The sequence below is a fragment of the Camelus ferus genome, chromosome 6, assembly GCF_009834535.1.
Source record: "Camelus ferus isolate YT-003-E chromosome 6, BCGSAC_Cfer_1.0, whole genome shotgun sequence".
Taxonomy (NCBI): Eukaryota; Metazoa; Chordata; class Mammalia; order Artiodactyla; family Camelidae; genus Camelus; species Camelus ferus.
In genome coordinates, this window is record NC_045701.1 from 34581728 (window position 1) to 34600735 (window position 19008).

At 34.8% G+C, this 19008-nt stretch overlaps 1 long non-coding RNA gene across 2 annotated transcripts in view; it reads left to right on the forward strand.

Annotated features, from left to right (window-relative positions):
- The window catches only part of LOC106729610, a 458398-nt gene that overhangs the window by 646 nt on the left and 438744 nt on the right, over positions 1–19008 (forward strand). For both annotated transcript variants that reach the window (XR_004320598.1, XR_004320599.1), the window contains exon 2: positions 1541–1636. This is a non-coding gene — a long non-coding RNA (uncharacterized LOC106729610). The remainder of the gene's footprint in view (positions 1–1540; positions 1637–19008) is intronic.

The window sequence follows — 19008 nt, forward strand, 5'->3', positions numbered from 1 at the left end:
TACCTTTGTACATTTATGTGCTATTATTTTCTCCTTGTAAGTGAACCTTAGCATTTTATAAAAATAGCATCTAACTTTTATTTAATACATTTCTTGATATATAATGCTAGGTTATGATTACTTAAATACTAGTTTATGATTTATTTTTGTATATACTGCATGATAGAATGAAAGATGAGTTTAATATTTATGTGCTTTATCTTATTTTTATCAGTCTGAGGTGACATCAGTTGTTAGACGCACCATTATGTATTGCTAATAAAAATTATTCAGTTGTGAATATCACTGCATCTAATGTTTTTTTTAACAAATGTAGAAATGTTAAAATATGAAAATACATCATCTTTGAGTCAAGGGAATGTGGTAATAAGACAAACGTAAACAGTAATGAAACTTTTGTCTAAAACACTTGAAATACTTTTAAACATATGATCTCATCTGTTTTCACAAAACCTTTATGGTGTATATACATTAGGACAGAACTTCTGTTTCCTTTTTAGGGATGCTAGGAAAATTAAGCAAATTTGTGGAATAGAAAGAGAAAAAAACTTTCAATCTGGATTAATACTATGAACTAAAAACATTTCAAACTGCATTTTCTTATATTCTCTTAATTTCTGTTTGTGGAGTATTGGAAATGTTCAAAATTGGATTCTGTATTGGAAATATTTTCATATTCAACTTTGATAACACTGCAGCAGAAATATTTAATATTTTATATGCAAATGAGAATTTACTTCATTTGGATTTATAGCTTTTATAGTAATATACATGTTAACATTCCAATTAGAATTCTTTCCTTGGCCTTTCACTATACTATATATTACTATATATTAACTTTGAGAAGTTCTTTATAAAATATTAATGGTATTAGTACTCATATTGGTTTGAAATGAATGATTCTACTCTTCTGGCTTATTAGCATATTCATATATAGCTCCAAACTTGAGACAAGAGGAATTCAGTGACACAGAACAAATCTTTGTAAAGGGAATCTAAATAAGGGGAGAAACAATATTTATCTACATGGGGAATTTCTGAAATGTGTGTTATTAAAAAAGTTAATTCCCCTTCTGAATAAATGATATTTGATTTTCATATTAGTGTACTAGTTTGAACAGCTGCACAAAACTGCTCAAATGAAAATACAAAAATAAGTTTCAGATCCAAATTTTGCTTTCAGATTAACAGGTGCATTAGATCCCAGGATATACACTTCTGTTGGGAGGAAGCATTTTGTTTGGGATACATAGATGCATATAATAATAGTAAACACTTATATAAGTATAAGGTTTTAACATATGTTAGATTAATATGATTAAGAGGGAAAAAAAACTAGCCCTTCTGACTGGGCAATATGTAATGAGCAAGTCATCCTACAAAGTAATTTACCAGACAGGTGATCCAGTGCTGTCAAAGCAGAATTTCATATTTCTGTGTTTCTGTGTATGAGTGTGGTTTAAAGAAAAGCTGATTGTTGAAGCTCATTGTTGTAGAGAATAAAGCTCTAGTGAATGATTTTTGTCTCTTTCCCTTATAGAGATGGGAAATAGAACCATTTGGGGTATATGAAGATTTGGCTCTAAAGTTAAGAATTTCTTGAATTCGATTATTGACTCTTGGCTTCTGTAAAATGGTAATAATACTGTATATGTAATTTGTTACTCAGGATCACTGTTTAGAATATTAAAATAACAATATAACAGTATCACAATGATATCTCTATTATACTTAATACAATGAAATACATTTAAAGTGTAACTTATAAAATGAGTTAAACAGATTGCTTTAAAGGTTTAAATTAGATTTATCCTATGTCCATTTATAAATATTTACATTTTGTCATTACTTAAGGTCTGTTTAAAAGTTTATGAATTATACAAAACTTTGGTTTCATTTTGGCTGCCTTTTTGTGCTTTGCTTCTTAAAAGTTAGTGAAAGTGACCAAGAAAAGCATGAAACAATCTTGTGAGTCAGTTGATTGTTTTGCTCTACTCTGCCCAACAATTTGGTAAGTGTTTGAAGTAATGCTCTATTCTTCTTGTACTGCCTCACCTTGTTTCTCTCTGCTTGGCACTATTTTTAGATAATTTATTCTTTCATTCTCTCATCACATATTCATCTTTTCACCAAATACTTATCAGATGATACTGTGTGTCATAGACACCATGCTTGACTCTAACGATATAGAAATGAGCAAGGCAGACACAGACCCTGCTGTCATGGACTTCTATTTTGTGGAGGAGACAACAAAATAATTTAATTCCAGAGTATGTGAAAAATGTGATTATAGGAGATTGTACTGTGCTGTAGGAGTACATGAAACAAGAGACACCTAAATAAACTCAGACAATTTGCGAAAAGCTTTAGTTATTCATATTTCCAAATTGTTTGATCCTCAGTAAGTTTATATTTGGTTAGACATTTCTGATTGCATTAGTTTTCTGTAGTTTCTGTAACAAATTACTACTAATGTATTGGCTTAAAACAGCAGAACTGTATTCACTTATAGTTCTGGAAGCCAGAAATTCAAAATGAGCCCCCAAAACTGGGCCAAAACCAAAGTATCGGCAAGGTCATAATCCCTAGGGAGGCCCTGTAGGAGACTCTGTTTCCTTGCTTTTGAAGCTTCTATAAATGTATCTCCTGTATTCCTTGACCGATGATCCCTTCTTCCATCTTTAAAATCAGCAGCATAGTTATATCACCTTCTTTTCTGTAGGAAACTTCCTCTACCTCCTTCATATAAGGATATTGGTGATTACACGTAGGATCTATTTGGATAATCCAAGATAATCTCCTGAATTTAAGATGCTTAATTTAATCACAGCTGCCAAGATCCTTTTGCCATATAAAATAACATTTATAGGTTCTTAGAAGTAGAACATGAAAATTTTGTGAGCTATTATTCAGCCTGCCACACTGTCCCATCAAAAATTAGTATTCCTAAATAATTGCCTGAATATGTAATCCAAGAGTGTTCTTATAAATTATATGATCAGGTATTTTATACTTATTTTTGGAAAAGAAGGCCATTCTTTATGAGGCACTAAATCTTTATGCTTTTAAAGTAATAGAATTATACTTCATAGTATTGTAAAGTGTTTTGTATGTAACTCAAGAAAACTGGCCTACATTTTTATAACTACTGCAGGTATAGTGATATAGTATGTGGACAAGATTTGAACCTTTGAATCTTCTACCTGTCTACAGCAGTTTGTATCCCTTTTTGCCCATCTTAACCTGAGTCTCATGTGCACAGATATATCATTTCATAAAAAGAAAAAATTAATTACTCAGTTGGCTTTGAAGTGCTTATGTGTTCAGTTCTCTGGAGAACAAAGCTGTATTTCCTTTGAAGACCTCCTTGGCCTAAACGATGGTCAGGCTTTAGCAGTCTGCTGTTTAGTTTCCTACTCCTGGCTCTTCCTCTACAGTTGTGGGTGTGGAGAACAATTCCTCTTCCAAAAGGGAAGGTAACCTAGCAGCCAAAAGGAATTCTAAGAAGGCAAGTATTTCAAGAGAAAAGTTATTCTTGAGGGCCAAGAGTGTGTTGCCTGGGTCCAGCTATCTTTAAAATCCTTTATTCTTTCCAACAGAAGCTCCACTTTCTAGTACAAAAGCCTAATCATGTTGATTACATTGACCATTGTTCTGTTTTTTTCCTTCTAGACTTAGGGGAGGAGTGGAGTGAGGTGGTGGGGAAAGTCTTGAGGACTTCCAAATGATTTGTTATGTAGTCAAAACTTGTGAACACCTCGGGGTAAAATAGAATATAAAGAAATTAAAGCCCAAATTACATGAAGGAACCCAAAATTTTTGAGTAGCACATGATAGGATAAAACATTACAGTAGAGATGCCTGAAGAAAGGGAGCTAAGTGAACCAATAATTATTGAGTACCCATTATCTTCTAGAAAATCTACTGGATTCTTTTCCTTCAATGGTTCTGTTTGGGTAGTGAATTCTCTTTACTGTAGAAAGAATTGAGGCTGAGAAAAGTAATCTGTTTTTCCAAGGTAATTCAGATAGTAAATGGCAGTGCTCGCGTTTAAAGTCTAGTTTGAACCAAAATCCATTGCCTTTTTGATATCCCACCCCTTTTTCCAGGGTGTCTCAGTTTGTTATTTCATCATAGGATTACATGGAAGAGATTGGAAGGATAACTCTTAAAATGTCAAATCATCCTCCTATAAAAGATTTTGCCACAGCTGTGGAAATAGGGCCTTAGGGTTTAGGGTATATGACAGAATGTGAACCAGATCCATGGAAAATATGTCTTGACTCCACTCTTTTTTCTTTCTCTGCTGAGTCCCTAGTAGAAAATGACTGTCTATTGCTTTTCTGTTGATATTTACGGTGTTTTATTTCTGTAGAGTTGTCTCATTTAAGTAATATTTCTTTCAAACTTAGGATAGATTTTAAGTGTTAGTTCCAAAAGGGTTTGCTCTTCTAACTAGCATAATCTGAGTAGGTATAAGTTAAATTATTTTGGCTGCTGCCAAAATTAATAAGTGGTCTACAGATTTTCTTTTTTTAAATGAAAGATTGATTCTTTCATTCTTTTTCTGAAAATCAGAAAAGCTCTTCTAATTCATTTGCATCTTGAGATTTTCTGTTATGATTTGTATTCAATTTAGCACACTAAAATACAAAGCAAATCTGTTCATTTAATCTGCTGATGCCTGAGTCAGTATCTCAGCAGCAAGAGGTATACTTTCACATGTGCATGTGCTTGAGTGCAATTGTTTGATTATAGTTCTTACTAATATAAATCAAAATTTACAAAGAAAGCCTCTTCTATTCCTGCAATTCATATTTATATAAATAGAAAAGTAATGGATTTTGAAAAAGGTTCAATAGGTTTGAGCTTATAGAATTATCCCAAGAGTATAGACAGGATTGAAATATTTCAAGGTGTTTTGGACTGGGTGTTGATAAAGTATTTCCGTGTTTGCTGAGTGCCTCTGAGCTGGTAGATTCATACTAATAAAGGCAGAAGCCAGGAATAGTTATAATACGCTTAATTAACTCTAAGCTTATTTAATACCATGGTCCAGATGAACTCTAGATAGGGAGGCATAATACATATAGCTCATTAAAAAATAATTTGGACTTCTCTAATCTGTATTTGCATAAAGTTCAGGTCCTTGTCCTGAAGGTATTAATTATTTTCTAATATTATTGTTGAAAAATGGATGCCAATGAAAGAATGGTAATTAGAGGAATGCTGGCTAACATAATTCAGTTTCACATAACATACTCATGCCAATTATACCAGGAAATTTCTTTGTCTTGAGGAAACACCCTTTTAAAAGAGGGTTTTAATAAAAAAGAAATGTACAAATGAGATCCTGGCTGAAAGCCATTAAAAAAACAATAAACAAAATTAACCTATTTGTCTCTGTTTATATAAATTGGAAAGGTACTTGCTACAACCTTTGTGTTTCCATAGGGAACAGGTTATTTTTACTTTGATCATATTTTAGAACTCATTTTCTTAAGGGTAGTATGTGTTATTTTGAGAAAATGTATGCAGAGAATTAAAAGAATCTGATTAACTCTTATATTTGATGAAATCTCATATGATATACTTCTGGAATTTTATGGTGAATAGCTAACAGTGAACAATTCTAGGAAATCAGCATTCTAGCAAAGAAACTATAATAACATCCTAAATAAGAAACAGCAAGTTGAGCTGAATGTGCTATGGGACTTTTTTCTTCTAATTTTATGCATTATATATATGTGTGTGTGCATATATATATGTATATACACATTATATATACATATTATATTAACATATGTATATACATATATATATATATATAATATGTATATATATTTAATTTTCTTTGCCTATTTCATATGTATATATCAGGTCTGTTTTATATAAAGGCACAGTTCAGTGGCCCTATCCAGTATTCTTAATATCTATGAACAAAATAGGAAAAATGGAGAAGTGGACAGGGAAGAGATTACAAATGAATAGGAGAGGGGGAAGCCAACATTTAACTTTTACCACCTTCCCCCAATCTAAGCACTGTACTATGTGCATAATCCATTTTACCTGATTGGATTGGGTGAAGACTATACTCTGACCCTGTTGCTATCTGCCAGGATATGAAAAGCAGACTAAGCCAGGGGTGGCTTGCACTGTGCCCTATTCCAAATATTCATCTGCTGTCTACATTGCTGGGCTTTTCTGGATTATACTTCTTAATTCATCCTTTGTTTTTTAGATTATTTTATGCAGAAAATACCCTTAAAAGCAACAAATAGTATTTGTTTGTATTTCCCTCAATTTCTTATTATGAAACCTGCAGCTCCTCTCAGTTTCCCCAATTTCTTTAGGACATCTGGCATAAATTTTTTCTTCTCCTTCTAGCTTTGGTTCTTGCTCTGTATTTCTACGGTAACATACACTGCTAAAATAGTGTCCATACAGTACTTCAGAGGAACTTTAAGGCTGCTGATGTTCTGATGGTCTCTTAATGATGGTCACTAAAACTGAATTATGTCGATGTTCTGCTGAACTGAAGCTGCTCTGATATGGCAAAACTGAAGTTATGGTTGATGCTGAGGGAAAGCTCCATGTGGCTGTTCCACTCTGCTTAGGGACAGAGAAACCCTTTCTCTCACCTTTGTCGTGTGCTTGGGTATGGGTGCCCCAGAGTGTAGCTGCTTCATGCTCCCAACATCTCATGGAGCTTTTATTTTCTCTTAAAGTCAGTTTCCCTATAATATAGGTGTGGGGCTAAGACTGGGCTGAGGAATAAAGCACCTCACTGTAACTGCCTCCTCTTTTTAATTTGAAACATTATTCTCCATTTGAGCTGATATTCTTCATTCATTAGGCTAAAGTATTTTCAAGATGGAGAAGCCAATGAAATAAATTCCTGGTGGGCTCAATTAGTTCTCTAGGAAGTTTGAATAATATATGAATTTTTCATTGAGCATAGTTTTTGGCTAAGCTGACAATAAGTCCCTCCTTTCTCTTCTAATATGACATTTCATGTGTTATAAAGCAGATGTACCATATCAGATCCAATAGTTTTATGCCAGTTCCATTTAACTGTTATCATTATTAGGAAATGGGACAAAGTCATGTAAAAAGTGGGCTATTTGAGTGTGTTCTTATAAAATTTCTTCTGCATGTTGTCTAGGGACATTACACTTCAGCTTAGGCCATTTCTGATTAGATTAGATAGAGGGTCCATATCAATTTCCAGAGAGCATGGACAGAGCAGAGTTGTCATCTGAGAATTAATACTTCAACAAGTTACAGGAAGTTGTCTAACTGCTAAGACAGAGATACAAAGTATCTAAGGTCAAAGCTGTGTATACTTAAAGTCATGAAGATAGGGAAGCAAAGAGTTAGAAGTACCATTCTGACTAATACGAGTTTTCTGAGACAAGTGGGGAAGTTGTTGTCTGTAAAGCTCAGATAAGCTACTAATCGATATGGCAAAAAGTATGTTATTAATAGTAACAGATAGGATTTTTGCTGGACAGTGACACATATGAGACTTGTCAGTAGTGATGAATATGAGCCAACACATGTCGAGTGCAAAGGGAAGATTCACATGAGGTCTCCTTGGCAATAATTGAAAGGAGGTCCTTTATTTAGAGTATTGAGGAATGTTTTGGTTTGTTACATGGTGTTATATGGACCTTTAAAAAAACCTAAATTTTATCAATTTTGGGAGAAGAGGCAAATCTGCCTTAGGCTAAACATGTGCATTTTCCACACCCAGAGGTCAAATTTAGTCATGTAATAATGAAAATACATTTATCAAATGAGGCTTTTAGAAGCTAATGTGCCCAGAATGGAAGTTTCTTCTACCATGAAGGAAAACATGAAGTAGACAGTAATCTTATTGCAGGTGAAGATTTAAACCTCTTTTTATAGGTAGCATCCTCTTGTCTATATTTACCCCCAAAGGAAAAATATACTGGTACCTTTTGTATACTGTGTGTTGGTACTAGGAGTATCTCAGACCTGCTTAGAAAAATTTTTTTAAACGTATAAAATATCCACTGTGTACTAAGTATTGTGCTAACACCATGGGAATAGAGAAGGTGTGAAAAATATTTTGTAAAATCTGTCTGTGCTTGTATTCTAATTTTGGAGACTTGCAGATTGTGTCATCCAAAGATGGCCACAACCATACTCACATCCTATGGTGCTCTTCTACTATATGACTTAGCCACTCTCTCATCAAGATTTGGTAGTCTATTTCTTTACTCCTTGAATCTGAGAGGGCACCATAACTGCTTTGGCCAATGGTAGAAGTGATGCTACACATAGTTGGTGGTCAGTGAATATCTGTCCGACCTTGTAGAAGGGTGATTCTGGGAAAAGTGAAAAAAATCACTTCTTTGAGCATTCTAGATTTTGCTATGGTTTTCAAAGCAGGAGGTATCAATTTGTTGAAGTAAGAGAGTTACAAAAGAGCAAATACTGTTTGGAGGAAGTTTGTTAGAGAGGAGCCATCTTATTTCATTTGTGTTTTGATTTGAACATTGTTTTTTATGGTTAGTGGTTTAATATACTTATTTTGATTTACATTGATGAACTAAGAGACTGTTAGCATACACAAGAGAGATTATATTATTTTAAGAAGTCACAGTTTTCTGGTAGGCTAAGTACTACTTAGGGATAGTGACCCATGATGGAGAAAAATCAGAGTTAACAGTGTGTTAACAGTAATATGAAAGAAGTGAAATAAATGAATCTGATTCTGAAGATTAAGAGCCCAGAGCTTTGATTCTGGTTAGACTTTAGAGAAATACAGACTTGTAAATTGTTTCCATCACAAACACATGCATCTTCTTTACACTCTCCCACTGCATTATTAAGGTACTTCCAGGTGATAAGAAACAAACATGCTCAGATCTCCACTCATGAAGTGAGTTCATTATGGGTTTACAGGAGAAGAAGGGAAGCCCAGGAGCTGCTTCAGTCACCAAATATCCAGGGCTCAAGCAGTTCTTAGTGTGTCTCCAGAAACTTTAGGTTGTGCCATTACAAGGGCCCATTGCCCCATTTTCTAGTCACTCTGTTGTTCCATTTATTTTTCTGATTTTGTGTCCATTTCTTGCTTTGCTGCTTTTACCTCCTAGTTTCTGCTTACTTATGATACCTACTTTCTCATGGTATTATTTATATATTTCTGTGAGTCTCAACTTCCTTAACTCTCTGGTACTTCTCTGATTGGGTTGGATAGTCATTTCCAATTTTAGTATAACTTTAAAAAGTTCAGAATACTCAAGTCAGGACTCTACCTACTCTACTGGCCAGCTTCTGACAACTTCACTCAGTAGGAAACAGTGGGTATGGGTCAAACTCAGGGTCATGGTAGGCTCTGCAGAACTCCACTATGTAGTTCATTGTTAATTATTCTCAGCTGGTATATTTTGACCTTAAAATATGATAATGGCAGGAAAGGTAGGAAGGAAAAAGACTCTTCAATGTGGTGAAGTTCTGAAGCCACAAATTCACCTTTCTTCTGCTTTGCCTGATCTGGTCATTGTTATACAGAGGCTCTGAATGGTATCTGAATGTATACCATTTATATGAATGTGCACAGTTTGTTATAACCAATAAATGTATAATATGGTATAGTGTATCCATTAAAATCTATTTAAAATCTCTCACCTTCTTTTATGTGTGTTTCCTTTTTGTTAACAATATAATTGAGAAATCAAAAGGATTATCTCTGAGGGTAGAATAAAATTTTTAATGATTGTCCACTACTTCTCATGACAAGAATATTCTTATTTTAGTACTTGGTGTAACCTGTGCATTTGAAAGAATCAGGCCACAGCAGGGTAGAATTGACATTCTTTCTTTTTCTGGGTTCATCAGATATAAGAAAATAAAGGACAGCATCAACACTTCCATGCTGTCATTATTTACGAATTCAATACCGTCTGGAGAGCTGGCTCTGGCAGTTACTCTGTAAGATTGGCTAACCAAACAAAGTCCTTTTATACATCTGGAGAGCTCTAGGAAGAAATTCTGATTGAAAAGGAGTGATGTCATATTTCCTGGAATATTTTTTAATAGGGTTGAGCTTAATCTATTCAAGCTTAGTCTGTTTTCTTCAATCTGTTTTATTTAATATCGGGAACGTATATTATATGCATCCTGAGTACATGTGTAATAATATTTCCTTTTTACCTGGAAACTTTTCCTACCACCTGTTTCTGAACTCAATCAGGCATCATATCTGTTGCATGTTAGAATCTAGGTTTAAAAAGACAAAAAAGAAGTTATCCAAATAAGGTAAGAATAATCTAAAAAAACAGTGAAGACAGATGTAAACCAATAAGTGCCCTGGTGAGCTGTGCCTGTTACGATAAAGCTTCACCATGAATGTAGTGGAGGTATAAAGGATAGAGTGAGAAAGGGACTCAGAGTCATTCCGTAAGGATTTCAGACAGGGATAGTTTTTGAACCGAGACCTGACAGATTATATAGCCTTTGTTGATTAAGAACTTACTAAATACTGTGTATCAAACTAAGTATTTACACTGTTCTCATCGTGTCCCATCAAAAGTCCTAGGAAGTGGTATTATTATATTTTTACACAAATAAATAGATTATTTTTCTGATAAAGTGACTCTCTTAAAGTGTTTAGGTCATGTGCCCAAATTCATATAGGAAGTAAGTGATGTAGTTGGGATTCAAAGTTGGCTCTAATTCCATGAGCAAGTAATTTTATACACTTAGTTAAGTATGCTGTCTGTTTCTCTTTCTGATGGTAAGATTATCAAACACTGTCATTTGTATGATACCTTTAAAGGATCTCAAAACATTTAGCATTTCATTTGATTTCTTTGAATACTGAAATAGGCAGGATGAATATTACACTCCCCTGTCCATTCTGCTCCCTTCGTATAAATGAGGAAAGCAAGGCTGAAATAGTTTAAATGATGTGACAAAGTCTCAGAATTAATGGTTGACAAAGTAGGGGCCAGAATTCTGATATTATGGCCCAGACCCCTTTCCATAATACCCTGATGCCTGTTGAAATTAAATCTTAAAATTTGAAAACTATTACAAATACTCTTGTCCTTTCTCTTCAGAACCTACATTATATTATCAAGGATGGATAAAATAGAACTTGATAACTGTCAGCTTCTCCTCACTGGTCCAGAGGAAAATAAGTTAGATGGTTTTGAATCTCAAACACTTGCTATTGATGTTGGTGTAAGCACATGTTGAGGGAGAAGGAGCAATAGTGATATGTAGGTTACCAAATCATCCAAAGTGGAATAATTTTAAGAGTCAGGTGGAACACTCACTGGACATGATACTGAGACATAACAAGCATAAATTGGGACAGTCCCAGCAAACTGGAACATATGGTCATTCTAGAAATTGGGAAGTAGTGTTCATCAAGAAGTCCTAATGATTTGTACGGGTTGCTAAACCTTAGGCTAGTGATTAACATTTAACTTTGCCTTTTCTCCAAAGATCCCACCTATCTTCTGGGAGAGAGATTCCATATGTAGCTATTGGTTATTGCTCAAGTTCATACCTTGCCTTTTCTCTTCTCTCAAGTAGGTTATGAAAGAATGTGTTTCTAGCAGAGTGACCCCTTGTTTTGATAGTATAAAACCATGCCATTAATTTGATTATTATGCAGTTGATTTAAAGTCTACTTTTATTAATTACACTATTTCCTTGTACCTTTGCAAATTGATTATGTTTTCTGGATAACCAAGGGCCCTAAAGGCTTTTTCCAATCTGTTCTACAAAAAAAAAATAAAAATAAAAAAAAATAAAAAAAAGAAGGAAGGAAGGGAGGGAGGAAGGAAGAGGAAAGGAAAGGGAAAACAGAAAAGGAAAGGGAAAAGAAAAAAAAAAGAATCTCAATTTTTTCAAGATCCCTATTTTAACTTGTAGGTCTCTGGGTTCTTGAAGATGAGAAACTAATTGTTAGGGGCTGAATTGTATCCCGCCACCAAATTCAAGTGTTAAAGCCCTAACCCTCAGCACCTCAGAATGTGACTATATTTGCAGATAAGGTCTTTAGAGAGGTGATTAAGTTAAAATGAGGTCTTTAGGGTAGGCCCTAACCCCATCTGACTAGCATTCTTATAGAAAGAGACAATTTAAACACATGGAAAGACACTGGAAATGGGTGTGTGCATAGAGGAAAGAACATGTGAGTAAACAATGAGAAGGCAGCCATCTGCAAACCAAGGAGAGAGATTTCACAATAAAACCAACCCTATCAACACCTTGGTCTTTGACTACTAGCCTCCAAAACTGTGAGAAAATATTCTTGTTGTTTGAGTTATCCACTTTGTGGTATTTTGTTAAAGCAGCCCTAACAAACTAATATATGTATTATCATTCATTATTACTTTTTTTTTTTAACTAATTCGTGTGTTCCTTTTTTTTTTTTTTTTTCATTTCTGTAGATCCACAAACTCCTCCCTAGCCTGGTTGTTACTAGAACAGTTCTTGCTGTTTCACCCCATGTTTGTCCTTGCAATACTCTTAAAGTATTTCCAGTAAGAGTAAAGCATTCAATGAATTCATTTATTTGTATAGTAAATAAAGTATTTGAATGCTTACTATGGTCCAGGCACTTTTCAAGAGCTATGATGAATCCCAATATGTAATTTGACTTTTAAATCATTAAAAGTAACAATATCTAAAGTCTAGGTATGTATAAGTATTACAACTTTTTTTTTTGACACCCATTACTTAACACATGATAGTAATTTCTTTATGGCTATTGTATTTAAGAGGGAAAAAGCCCATGTATTTAAAACAATGTTTAAAAAGATTTAGAAATTGTTCTGAAATGCATTTTCTTTAAATACAGAAATTACTAAATTCATTTAATGATTCTATGTATATAATTAGCCTCTAGTCGTTTGTTATTTTATATTTTATAAAGTCAAATTTAGAAATTTAAAGCCTGTTTTTCAGGTATTTTCACATGATAGGTACTCCCAAAATGTTGTTTGTAAATATGAGCCTTCAGCTCTCCATTGGCATAGCTGTAATACCAAAGCCTTGATGAGGCAATCAATATCTCAATGAAAATAGTTGTAAGAACATTTTTTCCCACTTAGCTCAAGATGACAAAATGAGCCTTACATCTGTCTGGTTTGGTAAATGTCAGGGATCCAGTGATTGTTTACTATACCCTTCTGTTGTGTTCTACAACAGGCAAAGCATGAGCCATTCCTTTGGTAGTCTCATAGCACTTTCTCCGTCTCTGGATAAAAGTAACTTTTAGTTAATGTTCTTTCTTATTAACAAATGTAAAAAACTGAGATAAGGAGGGAGCTTAAGGTTGCAATTTTTCTCCCATAGGAACACATCTCTTAGCTCTTATGGGTTTAGCATACTTTAAATATTTTAATGAAGGCTTTTATGTGCCTGTGCTACTTAATATTCCAAATTAAGGTCTATTCTTCTCCTGATATGCACATGTAACTCCCATTATGCACCATTAAGAGGAGTGTGGTAGAAAAGCCTCTATCTACATGGAACAGCACGTGCCTTAAGCACAGAAGGTCAACAATGACACTTTGACTAAGCTAAGGTTACTTAATGAGAGCTTCAGTGCTTCAGTAAAAGTGTTTTACATTTTAGTCAAAGCACCAGAGTTGGATAATGATAAGTTTCAGTATGTTCTCAGTCAAAAATAATTTCATAGTTATTCTAATGTCATTTTCTGCTTCCAAAGGAACAACACATGCAATCTGTGATGGGAGGGTTACCTCAGGATTTTCAGAAAAGCACAGACTTAAGCTTTAATGGCTAATATAACTTACTTAGCTGCCACAGTATTTCCATTTAGACCCATATGACCTGAATTCATAGTTTCTTGACTAACGACTGGTGGTCTACCACTAGAAGGGAGACAGTAAAAAATCTGGAGGGAAATTATTCAGCTGTCTTAACTAATACTTGATTAAATGGAAAAGAAAAAAAAAAACGGGATAGAATTACTTATTTAAGGGAGAAAAAAATTCAGCAAAATATTGCAATTTCTAGGGATAAACAGAAGAATGTGTTGGGGCAAAATACTACTTGAGAAAATTTGATCCTTAGTAAACTTCCCACACATTTTTATTTGCCTTCCAGTGCAAATCACCAGAAATATTTCTCTGCTTAATATTCTACCAATTTAATGGTGTTAGTATGATTCTGAGAGAACTGCTTCTATACATTATTTTGAAAATGGAAATTATTTGGATCTTTCATCCAAAGAAATCACACACCTTATTTAAGAGCAATTAAGGAAGAGACATAAATGTCTACTTTTCCCTTAAGAATTGTTGAATTGGCATAGTCTCTAGAGTTAATCTTGGAGAAAATTGAAGATGACAACTTAGTGATATATTTGAGAGACTCTAAGCTAAATACTTAGAAATCATATTATAGCCCACAAGTACCACCATTGGTGCTTCATTGTTCTAAGTTAAGGCATTGCTCCTGAGTGTTAAAAAAGCCAGAAGTGGAAGGGATCCAGGAGATTACAGAGCACATACCCTTGGTTTTATAATGAGGAAGTTGGAGGCTCACAGAATTATAATGAGTTATTACCTGTTAATAACTTTACTTTGAAGTTTGTCAGACCCTTTACAAAAGATAACTGGCTATAAATGTTTTGCTGATGGAGAGATCGTTTGGAAGTCAAAAGAAACAGCTACTGCCTTGGGATGTGCTTCTACATAACAAACTACCACAAAATATAGGAGTATAAAGCTACAACCATTTTGTTATGCTCATGGAATGGGGTGGTGATTCAGAGGTCTGAAGGCTGAAAAGAGTTTGGGCTGGAGGATCCCCTTTCAAGATTCTTTACTCACATGCCTGACACCTAGACCAGGATGACAGAAGAATGGACTCAGCTAGGAGTGCTGATAGGGGGATCTACATGACTGCACTCCAGCATGGCAGTCTTGTAATAGCTAGATTTGTTACTTAGTTGCTCAGGACTCCAAGAGGAAGTGTTCCAGCAAAGAAGACAGAAATCACATAGGTTTTTTGTTTCTTTTTTTTTTTGTATGACCTAGCTTTGGAAGTCACAAAGCATATTATATTGGGCAATCTATGCACAGTCTTTCCAGATTCAAGGGATGAGAACACGGATTCCACCTATCGATAGGAAGAGTGTCAAAGAATTTATGGATGTGTTTTAAAACTGCATCAAGTGGATTGGAGAAAGAAGACGGTGAGATAGCTCAAACTCCAGATGAGTGATGATATTAATCATAAGCTTTCTCTATTGCTGTTTCAAGTTAAACATTTTTCATTTAGGAGGAATAAAAGGGAAAAGAAATATAAAAGAGATGAGATGTCTGTCTTTAAATTTTTGTTGTATTTTTTTGTTAAATAACGTTTTCTCCCAGGGCTATGTATCCCAGAAAGCTGGGATCTGGTATCTTTATGACAACCAGAAATTACTAGAAAACAAACATTTAGATGGGAAAAAAGGTGAATATTTCATCCATGGTGATTTTTTTTAAAGCTGTAACTTAAGGTATCTTGCCTAAATGTTTCATGTTGATGTAAATGAAAGTTGGACAGACGTAATTTTTGCCTGTTGGGCTTGAAACTTTCTTTTGGGCTTGTTTTTTCCATTTCTTTCTACTGTAAACATGTAAGGTTATAAATCTTACAGTTAAGACAAAGTAAATTGGCATAGCTATTTAAAGAGAATGAATGATGAATGGGACAAAGGAATCAAAGTAATTAGTCAGAATGAATTCTTTAACCTAGTCAAGATTCCTTCTATTACTTGAGTGAATTTGGTTGCTCCATTGGCAGTATCTGCTGAACTAGGCAAGTTTCCTTAAGTAGGAGATTTGGACCTATAGCAAGCATCATTTAAGTGGTCAGGAAAGGCTTGAATAAAATTCGGCAGGTTAAATTTTTATGGTTCGTATTAACTAGGCTGAAGCCCTTGAAACTGAAATGGGTCACCTGTTCTTTGAGGGAGTGTTAGACTAGGGAGCTGTGGTAGCCATCTTTCGTTGTGAATAAGAAGAAGTAGTGAGAAGTGAGGATGGAATTGGGGATTGAGGAGAAGACTTGGAGAGACACTGCCAGAAGTGCAGCAAATGTGCAGCGAACTAGAGATGAATAACTACCTGGCTCCAAAGAAAGGCAAACAGGCAACCTTGCCTTTCACTGTGGCTTTCCAGGCCCCAGTTTCTGTCATTTCTTAAGTGGCGGAAAGGAAGGTAACTGCTAACCCTCATTTCAGTGAAACATACACTAGAAATTAATTTACCTCATTTAAAAAATGTAAACTTACTTGAATTCATATTCTTTTTACTAAAATAATACTAAGGTTTACTTCTTATGTGCAAAGCAGTATACTGAGCATTGTGGATGGAGATGAAGTTAACAAATATGAATTAGACACTGATCTTTTCCTAATGGAAACCACAAACAGAAAAGGGAAAATGAGATATATGATAGTTCCCCCTTATCCATGGTTTCATTTTTTGTGGTTTCAGTTATCCATGGTCAGTTGTGGTCTGGGCATATTAGATGGAAAGTTCCAGAATGTGAATAACTCATAAATTTTAAATTGCTTGCTGTTCTGAGTTCTGTGATGAAATTTTGCACCTTCCTACTCCGTATGGCCCAGGATCCCCAACTACTACTGACATTGTCTGCTCTTGACATCCAGTCATCAGCATTGTCATGACCATGCTGCCCTTGTCTTGCTGGGAAGCACTGCCTGCCTACTTGCTGATGTTTGCCAGCTGCTGTGCTCTGGGCACTGTGGGCTTTCATGTGGCCACTCTTCATGACTGAACCCCATTCCAGCCTGGACAGCCTTCTCTCCTATCCCCATCAAAGAGCCACTTTATTTTCTAAAAAAGACACGAAAAGAAGATCGATGATTCAGGATGATGCTCCTCCTGACCTATCATCAGAAGGCCAATAGTAGCCTAAAGCTACATCACAATGCCCAAGTCATTGCATCACGTAGGCATTTTATTATCCCACATCATCACAAAAAGGAGGATGAGTACAGTACAAGGAAATACTTTAGAGAGAGAGAGACCACATTCACATAACTTGTTTTCAGTATGTTGCTATAATTGTTCTATTTTATTATTAGTTATCATTACCTCTTACTGTACCTAATTTATAGATTAAACTTCATCATAGGTATGTGTGTATAGGAGGAAAAAGTATGTATAAGGTTAAGTACTATCTACATAAAGTTTCATGCATCTGCTGAGGCACTTGGAACATATCCCTCCCTCGGATAAGGGGGACTACTGTACACAAATAACTGCACTCCAGTGTATAATATATGAAATAGCTTAAAAGGGGGAAAAGTCATTCATTCTACACTGATCTAGATACTTGAGATATATTTGTGATCAAAATATATTAAAATACCTGTTACTGTAGATTTTATGTCCACTGTGGGAAGAGATGAACAAATACACTTAATGTAAGTAAATTAGATAGTGTATTAGAGAGTGACAAATACTATGGATAGAAAAAATAGGACAGGTAGAAGTGATCAAGAGTGTAGGGTAAGGAGAGTTGCAGTTTTAAATAGACGGTCAGAGTAGGCATCATGAAAAACGTGGTCTTAGACTTGATAGAGTGAGGAAGTTAGTCATGAGAATATCATGAAGAAGAAGACCTCAGACAGATAAACCAGTCACTGAAAATGCCCCATAGTGGAGTGTGCCTAGTGTATGTGAGGAATAGTGAAAAGATAAGTGCAGTTTCAGTAGAATGAACAAAGGAGAAAGGAGTAAACAACGAAGTTAAAGAGGTAATGGAAATGATGATTCACAGGGGTCTTTGCAGGCTATTGCGTACCATATCCATGAGTGATAAGAATAAAAACTTAGTGATCAGTTAGCAGGTATTACAAAAATCCACACAGAGAATAATGGTGGATGAGACCAGGTGATAGTGATGGAATTACTGAGTGGTTTGATTCAGGATAAAGTTGGAGGGTAGAGCCAAAAGGTTTTCTTGATGGATTGGAAGGGTTTGTGAGAGAAAAGAGACATGTAAAAGACTACTTCAGTTTTTGGTCTGAGCAACTGCAGGGATGGTGTTCTTACCTCTGAGAAGGAAGAGCAGTATTGGGTAGAAGATCAAGAGTTCAGTTTTGGACATGTTATGTTTGAAAAGTCTATTAAACTTTCTGGTGGAGATATCAGGTAGGCCATTGGTTACATAGGTCTGGGATGTTGAAGAGAAGACTGCATAGGATAAGTCCATTTATGAGTCCTTGGAAAATAGATGTTATTTAAAACCATAAGGTTGGATGACTCACCAAAGAAGTGAGTGCAAATTAGGAAGAGGAGATGATCAGAGATTGAACCTTGGAACATCCAAAATTAGGAGGTCTTTTCAAAGAGAGAGTGCTGCATGTGCAAAGTAAACAGATTGTTTTGTGTAAAATAAAGAGAGATTATATTGAGTAAAGAAAACTTTATGGATGAAATAACATTTGAATTGAGTCCTAAGAGTAGGAGTGATTTTGAATGTGTAAAATGGAGAGGGAGGATTGCCACATTTAAGGAATAGGATGAGCAATGTATGAATTAGAAACAGCAAGTATTTTGCTTTGACTGTTAGTAGTATATAACAAGGTTTAGCAGTAGGTTATGAAAATAACACAGGAACTACTATACTACATAGCAGAGAACTATGTAAGGATTTTGCATACAGAGTGACATGGTGAAATGGTGCTTTAAGAAGACTATTCTAACAGTATAGTGTGTGTGTGTGTTTGTATAAACATACATACATTATATATACTATATGCACTATATAGTGTAGTTCACTCATACTTCCTCACTGTGATGGTTAATGTTATGTGTCAGTTTGCCTGGGTCATGAGGTACTGAGATTTTGGTCAAACATTATTCTGGCTATTTCTATGAGGGTGTTTCTGGATGAGACTAACATTTTAATTGGTAGACTGAATAAAGCAGATTACTCTCCCTAATGCAGATGAACCTCATCCAATCA